The following is an 8431-nucleotide window of genomic DNA, read 5'->3' on the forward strand; positions in this document are numbered from 1 at the left end:
TATTCTGGAAAAAGAAAACTATGGAGAACATTAAAAGGATCACTGGATGCCAGGATTTTGGGGGGGCAGTGAAAATACTTTGTATGATACCATAATGATGGATAAATGCCATTATACAATTGTCTTAACTGATAGAATGTACAACACCAAGAGTGAACCCTAAGGTAAACTATGGACTTTGGATGATTATGATGTGTCAAAGTATGTTAATCAATTGTAACAAATGTACTTCTCTGTTGTGAGATGTTTATAATGGGGAAGGCTATGCATGTGGGAGAGAGGGTATACCTCTGTGCCTTCCCTAGTTTTTTTTTTTGTCAACTCTGAACTACTTAAAAATAAAATCTTAATTAAAAAGTTTAAATATCTAAATGCTATGATATGAATAAGATATCAACAGCATCAACAACATCCATTATTACAGAGAGAAAGCTAGGACTGTCATATCTTGGACAGTTATGGAAATGCTCTAGAGGAGAACAGGTTCTGTTTACATGGAAAGTATTTGGACTGGCATATGATTCAGTATAAAAATTTGCCATTTTCTGGAAAAAGCAAAGTTTTAATTCCCCATCAAGGAAAATATCTTCCATCTTCTGTCAGTACAATAATCCAAACACTCAAACATTCAATTCCTACAGTAAAAATACTATGTGTAGATCCTTCACTGTAGATAAAATCAATATCTATAGTACATCAAGAGAGGAGTGGATAAAGATATGGCACATATACAAAACGAAATATTATTCAGCCATAAAAGGATGAAATAATGCCATTTGCAGCAACATGAATGGACCTAGAGATTGTCATACTGAGTGAAGTAAGTCAGAGAAGGAGAAATATCGCATACTATCACTTATATGTGGGCCAAAAAAAAAAAAAATCTACAAATGAACTTATCTACAAAACAGAAATAAAGTTACAGATGTAGAAAATAAACTTATGGTTACTGGGGTGGGTAAGAGGGGGAAGGAAGACTGATATTGACACACACACTACTATAATATAAGATAACCAATAAAAACTTACTTTGTAGCACAGGGAACTTCACTTGGCACTCTGTAATGGCTTATATGGGAAAAGAAAGTGAAAGTCACTCAGTTGTGTCAGGCCAGAGAGTTTGCAACCCAGGCCAAAGAGTTTAATTCTCCAGGCCAGAATACTGGAGTAGGTAGCCTTTCCGAATCTTCCCAACCCAGGAATCAAATCCAGGTCTCCTGCATTGCAGGTGGATTCTTTACCAGCTGAGCCACAAGGGAAGCCCAAGAATACTGGGGTGGGTAGCCTATCCCTTTTCCAGCAGATCTTCCTGACCCAGGAATCGAACCAGGATCTCCTGCATTGCTGGTGGATTCTTTACCAACTGAGTTATCGGGGGAAGTGCCTATATGGGAAAATAATCTTAAAAAAAAGTGGATATATGTATATATATAAGGTATTCACTTTGCTTTACACCTGAAACTAACACAACATTGTAAATCAACTATACCTCAATAAATTGAATTTAAAGGTATGTTACATTAAAGCACAGACTGCAAAGAATGTTAAGGGATTCATGGCTACATATTGTTGCAGCCTGGCAGAGCAGAGACCAGAACCTGCCCCATGACTCGAGGGTGCGGCAAACTGCACCCTCGTGATTGTCCTAGTAAGCATGCCAAACGGACATTCTTGGGGCGGGATGTGCTCTCTGCTTCGCTTCACTGCCTACCGTCTCCATGGAAACAAAACAAAGATATTTCTGATCAACAGCAGAGCCTAGCTAATCAAACTCCCCAGTATAGATATTCCCCAATGATCAAAGTAGGAAGTCAAGAAACACCTGGAGTAACAGGCAAATTTGGCCTTGGAATACAGAATGAAGCAGGGCAAAGGTTAATAGAGTTCTGCCAAGAGAACACACTGGTCATAGCAAACACCCTCTTCCAACAACACAAGAGAAGACTCTACACATGGACATCAACAGATGTCCGACATCAGATTGACACCGAAATCAGATTGATTATATTCTTTTCAGCCAAAGATGGAGAAGCTCTATACAGTCAGCAAAAACAAGACTGGGAGCTGACTGTGGCTCAGATCATGAACTCCTTATTGCCAAATTCAGACTTAAATTGAAGAAAGTGGAAAAAACCACTAGACCATTCAGGTATGACCTAAATCAAATCCCTTATGACTATACAGTGGAAGTGAGAAATAGATTTAAGGGACTAGATCTGATAGACAGAGTGCCTGATGAACTATGGATGGAGGTTCGTGACATTGTACAGGAGACAGGGATCAAGACCATCCCCATGGAAAAGAAATGCAAAAAGGCAAAATGGTTGTCTGAAGAGGCCTTACAAATAGAGCTGTGAAAAGAAGAGAAGTGAAAAGCAAAGGAGAAAAGGAAAGATATTCCCATTTGAATGCAGAGTTCCAAAGAATAGCAAGGAGAGATAAGAAAGCCTTCCTCAGCGATCAATGCAAAGAAATAGAGGAAAACAACAGAATGGGAAAGACTAGAGATCTCTTCAAGAAAATTAGTGATACCAAGGGAACGTTTCATGCAAAGATGGGCACAATAAAGGACAGAAATGGTAGGGACCTAACAGAAGCAGAAGATATTAAGAAGAGGTGGCAAGAATACACAGAAGAGCTGTACAAAAAAGATCTTCATGACCCAGATAATCACGATGGTGTGATCACTCACCTAGAGCCAGACATCCTGGAATGTGAAGTCAAATGGGCCTTAGAAAGCATCACTATGAACAAAGCTAGTGGATGTGATGGAATTCCAGTTGAGCTATTTCAAATCCTGAAAGATGATGCTGTGAAAGTGCTGCACTCAATATGCCAACAAATTTGGAAACTCAGCAGTGGTCACAGGACTTGAAAAGGTCAGTATTCATTCCAATCCAAAAGAAAGGTAATGCCAAATAATGCTCAAACTACTGCACAGTTGCACTCATCTCACACGCTAGTAAAGTAATGCTCAAAATTCTCCAAGCCAGGCTTCAGCAATACCTGAACCATGAACTTCCAGATGTTCAAGCTGGTTTTAGAAAAGGCAGAGGAACCAGAGATCAAATTGCCAATATCTGCTGGATCATCGAAAAAGCAAGAGAGTTCCAGAAAAACATCTACTTCTGCTTTATTGACTATGCCAAAGCCTTCAACTGTGTGGATCACAGCAAACTGTGGAAAATTCTGAAGGGTATGGGAATACCAGACCAGCTGACCTGCCTCTTGAGAAACCTGTATGCAGGTCAGGAAGCAACAGTTAGAACTGGACATGGAACAACAGACTGGCTCCAAATAGGGAAAGGAGTATGTCAAGGTTGTATATTGTCACCCTGATTATTTAACTTATATGCAGAGTACATCATGAGAAACGCTGGGCTGGAAGAAACACAAGCTGGAATTAAGATCACCAGGAGAAATATCAATAACCTCAGATATGCAGATGACACCACCCTTATGGCAGAAAGTGAAGAGGAACTAAAAAGCCTCTTGATGAAAGTGAAAGAGGAGAGTGAAAAAGTTAGCTTAAAGCTCAACATTCAGAAAACTAAGATCATGGCATCTGGTCCCATCACTTCATGGGAAATAGATGGGGAAACAGTGGAAACAGTGTCAGACTTTATTTTTTGGGGGCTCCAAAATCACTGCAGACGGTGATTGCAGCCATGAAATTAAAAGACGTTTACTCCTTGGAAGGAAAGTTATGACCAACCTAGATAGCATATTAAAAAGCAGAGACATTACTTTGCCAACAAAGGTCCGTCTAGTCAAGGCTATGGTTTTTCCAGTAGTCATGTATGGATGTGAGAGTTGGACTGTGAAGAAAGCTGAGTGCCGAAAAATTGATGCTTTTGAACTGTGGTGTTGGAGAAGGCTCTTGAGAGTCCCTTGGACTGCAAGGAGATCCAACCAGTCCATCCTAAAGGAGATCAGTCCTGGGTGTTCATTGGAAGGACTGGTGCTGAAGCTGAAACTCCAGTACTTTGGCCACCTCATTCGAAGAGCTGACTCATTTGAAAAGACCCTGATGCTGGGAAAGATTGAGAGTAGGAGGAGACAGGGGATTAGATGGCTGGATGGCATCATTGACTCGATGGACATGAGTTTGTGTAAACTCTGGGAGCTGGTGATGGACAGGGAGGCCTGGAGTGCTGCGATTCATGGGGTCACAAAGAGTCGGACACTACTGACTGACCGAACCAAACTGAACTGAATGATCTCATGTGACTTCTGCCAATAAAAGTGTGGGCTGAAAGGAGCCATTTTGTCTTCCTGCCATGGAGAGCAGGAGGGCCCCCTGACTCCCCGCTTGCCAAATTATATGCGCTTGTCTTTTCATTATGTGCTCATCCCTGTTTCAGGTCTTTCTCACCCACTGTGCAGTACGTGTCGATATATAACGGAAGCTAGAGTAGTTTGGGTGAAATATGTTTCTATAATTATTTGGAGGAAGCAGTTGACATCATGGAAAAAGCATGAGACCAGTTTTAGCATGCCTGGGTTTTGATCCTGGCTGACTCTTATAGGATGTAGGTGACCTCTGCTAACCTCTCAATCCTCAGTTTCTCCATTTATAAAACAAGGGTGACATTACCTACCCTGCCATCATCATAAAGTTGCTAAATGAGATAATGTCCATGAAGCATTTTGGAAAATGAAAAGCAGTATCCAAATATATAAATTTCATACATTAATTAGTTATTGAGGTTTTAAAAAAATTAATTTATTTATTTTGGACTTCCCTGGTGGCTCAGACAGTAAAGTGTCTGTCTACAATGCCGGAGACCTGGGTTCGATCCCTGGGTCTGGAAGATCCCCTGGAGAAGGAAATGGCAGCCCACTCCAGTACTCTTGCCTGAAAAATCCTATGGATGGAGGAGCCTGGTAGACCATGCAGTCCATGGGGTGATGAAGAGTCAGACACGACTGAGCAATATCCAAATATATAAATTTCATACATTAATTAGTTATTGAGGTTTTAAAAAATTAATTTATTTTAATTGGAGGTTAATTACTTTACAATATTGTAGTGGTTTTTGCCATACATTGACATGAATCAGCCATGGGTGTACATGTTATTGAGTTTTAACCTGGACAGGGTAGGAAGAGGTTATCCTCTCTACAGTTCTGTAATTCTTTCATAAGAGAATTTTAGAGCATTGATAACTACAGTTTGTATATTGCTTTAAATTTTCAGAAGCTATTTTTTAAAAAAAATCTTGCCTCCTGAAAAAAAATCATGCCACCATATGATGAGAAGAAGAATAGAGTTTTTGTTTTTTTTTATATGAATTTCAGTCAAGGGAAACTGAGGAAAGACCTCACCTCTTGAAATAGCTCTCATTGCTGCTAAGTAGCATCAAATGTGTCAAAGTCTTTGCAACCCCATGGACTGTAGCCTGCCAGGCTCCTCTGTCCATGGGATTCTCTAGGCAAGAATACTGGATTGGGTTGCCATGCCCTCCTCCAGGGTATCTTCCCAACCCAGGTATCTGACCCTAGTCTCTTATGTCTCCTGTATTGGCAAGCAAGTTCTTTACCTCTAGCGCTACCTGGGAAGCCAGAAACAACTCTAACTGCAACTAAAGGAATTTGTAGAAAAGGTTTATGTCATTATCTTCTTACTATTATTTCACATTGCTGTTGAATTTCAGTGCATTTCTTTGAAGCATTTTTAGGGCCTACATGAAGAGAAAGATCACATAAGTATTTTTTAAATTAAAAACAAAGTTGAAACAATATCACTAATTATGGGTGGACATCCGGGTAATACAGAAAGTACTGCAGGTAAGTCAGTTAATGGAACAACTCAGTCATTTAAAAAAAGCAAAGTATCAATATTTAGAGGGGATAATAAACAACTCAACTACATTTATCTTCATGATTATTTATTTTTAGTATTCAGAGTTATGATCTCTGTGTTCTTCCTGTTCACTTACAAAGTATCAGACAACAAACAGCATCAGTTCAGTTCAGTCGCTCAGTTGTGTCCAACTCATTACGACCCCCTGGCAGCACGCCAGGCTCCTCTGTCCATGGAATTTTCCAAGCAAGAATATTGGAGTGGGTTGTCATTTCATATTCCATGGGATCTTCCTGACCAAGGGGTCAAACCCACATTTTTTGCATTTCCTAAATTGGCAGGTGGATTCTTAACCACTATGTCACCTGTGAAACTCCAGATCTACCCTCAGTTGTTTACAAACACTCTTTGCAACCACATGGACGGCAGCAAGCCAGGCTTCCCTGCCCACCAACAACTCCCAAAGCTTACTCAAATTCATGTCCATAGAGTCAGTGATGCCATCCAACTATCTCATCCTCTGTCATCCCCTTCTCCTCCCACTCTTCAATCTTTCCCAGCATCAGGGTCTTTTCCAATGAGTCAGTTCTTCGAATCAGGTGGCCAAAGTATTGGAGTTTCAGCTTCAGCATCAGTCCTTCCAATGAATATTCAGGACTAATTTCCTTTAGGATGGGACTAGTTGGATATCCTTGCAGTCCAAGGGACTCTCAAGAATCTCCTTCAACACCACAGTTCGGAAGCATCAATTCTTTGGTGCTCAGTTTTCTTTATAGTTCAACTCACATCCATACATGATCACTGGAAAAACCATAGCTTTGACTAGACGGACCTTTGTTGGTAAAGTAATGTATCTGCTTTTTAATACGCTGTCTGTGTTTGTCATAGCTTTTCTTTCAAGGTGTAAGCATCTTTTAATTTCATGGTTGCAGTCACTGCCTGCAGTGATTTTGGAGCCCCCCAAAATAAAGTCTCTCTCTGTTTCCACTGTTTCCCCACCTATTTACCATGAAGTGATGGGACCAGATGCCATGATCTTAGTTTTCTGGATGTTGAGTTTTAAGCCAACTTTTTCACTCTCCTCTTTCACTTTCATCAACAGTCTGTTTAGACAGACTCTCACTTTCTGCCATAAGGGTGGTGTCATCTGCATATCTGAGGTTATTGACATTTCTCCCAGCAATCTTGATTCCAGCTTGTGCTTCATCCAGCCCAACATTTTGCATGATGTACTCTGCATATAAGTTAAATAAGCAGGGTGACTGTATACAGCCTTGATGTACTCCTTTCCCAATTTGGAACCAGTCTGTTATTCCATGTCCAGTTCTAACTGTTCCTTCTTGACCTGCATACAGGTTTCTCAAGAGGCAGGTCAGCTGGTCTGGTATCCCCATATCCTTCAGAATTTTCCACAGTTTATTGTGATCCACACTGTCAAAGGCTTTGGCATAGTCAATAAAGCAGTAGATGTTTTTCTGGAACTCTTGCTTTTTTGATGATCCAGCGGATGTTGGCAATTTGATCTCTGGTTCCTCTGCCTTTTCTAAAATCCAGCTTGAACATCTGGAAATTCATGGTTCATGTACTGTTGAAGCCTGGCTTGGAGAATTTTGAGCATTACTTTGCTAGTGTGTGAGATGAATGCAATTGTGCAGTAGTTTGAGCATTCTTTGGCATTGCCTTTTTTTTTGGGTTGCAATGAAAACTGACCTTTTCCAGTCCTGTGGCCACTCCTGAGTTTTCCCAATTTGCTGGCATATTGAGAGTAGCACTTTCAAAGCATCATCTTTTAGAATTTGAAATAGCTCAGCTGAAATTCCATCAACTGTACTAGCTTTATTTGTAGTGATGCTTTCTAAGGCCCACTTGACTTGGCATCCAGGATGTCTGGCTCTAGGTGAGTGATCACACCATTGTGGTTATCTGGGTCATTAAGATTTTTTTGTATAGTTCTTCTGTGTATTCTTGCCACCTCTTCTTAATATCTTCTGCTTCTGTTAGGTCCATACTGTTTCTGTCCTTTATTGTGCCCATCAAAGTATTAGACCTGATAGAGTGACTGAAGAACTATGGATGGAAGTTTATGACATTGTGCAGGAGGCAGTGATCAAGAGCATCCCCAAGAAAAAGAAACACAAAAAGGCAAAATGATCGTCTGAGGAGGCCTTACAAATTGATGAGAAAAGAAGAGAAGTGTAAAGCAAAGGAGACAAGGAAAGATAGACCCATTTGAATGCAGAGTTCCAAAAATAGCAAGGAGAGATAAGAAAGCCTTCCTCAGTGATCAGTGCAAAGAAGAGGAAAACAGTATAATGGGAAAGACAAGAGACCTCTTCAGGAAAATTAGACATACTGAGGGAGCATTTCATGCAAAGATGGGCACAATAAATGATAGAAACAAACAGGATCAAACACCAGCAAATATCACATGCATGTTTTTCACCTTGTGCATTATATGGTATGAGTGCTGCCAATGGTACTAGAGGTCTGAAATCTACTTCAGGTGCAATCATTTTCTACGCCTCACACTCCCTCCTCATTGCTACCACAAAATAGAAGAGCTTGAAATAATCATGCAAGAACAAGTGATGCAGAATTTTTTGTGATGAATATTAATATATTCAT

The sequence above is a fragment of the Odocoileus virginianus genome, unplaced genomic scaffold (assembly GCF_023699985.2).
Source record: "Odocoileus virginianus isolate 20LAN1187 ecotype Illinois unplaced genomic scaffold, Ovbor_1.2 Unplaced_Scaffold_22, whole genome shotgun sequence".
Classification (NCBI taxonomy): Eukaryota; Metazoa; Chordata; class Mammalia; order Artiodactyla; family Cervidae; genus Odocoileus; species Odocoileus virginianus.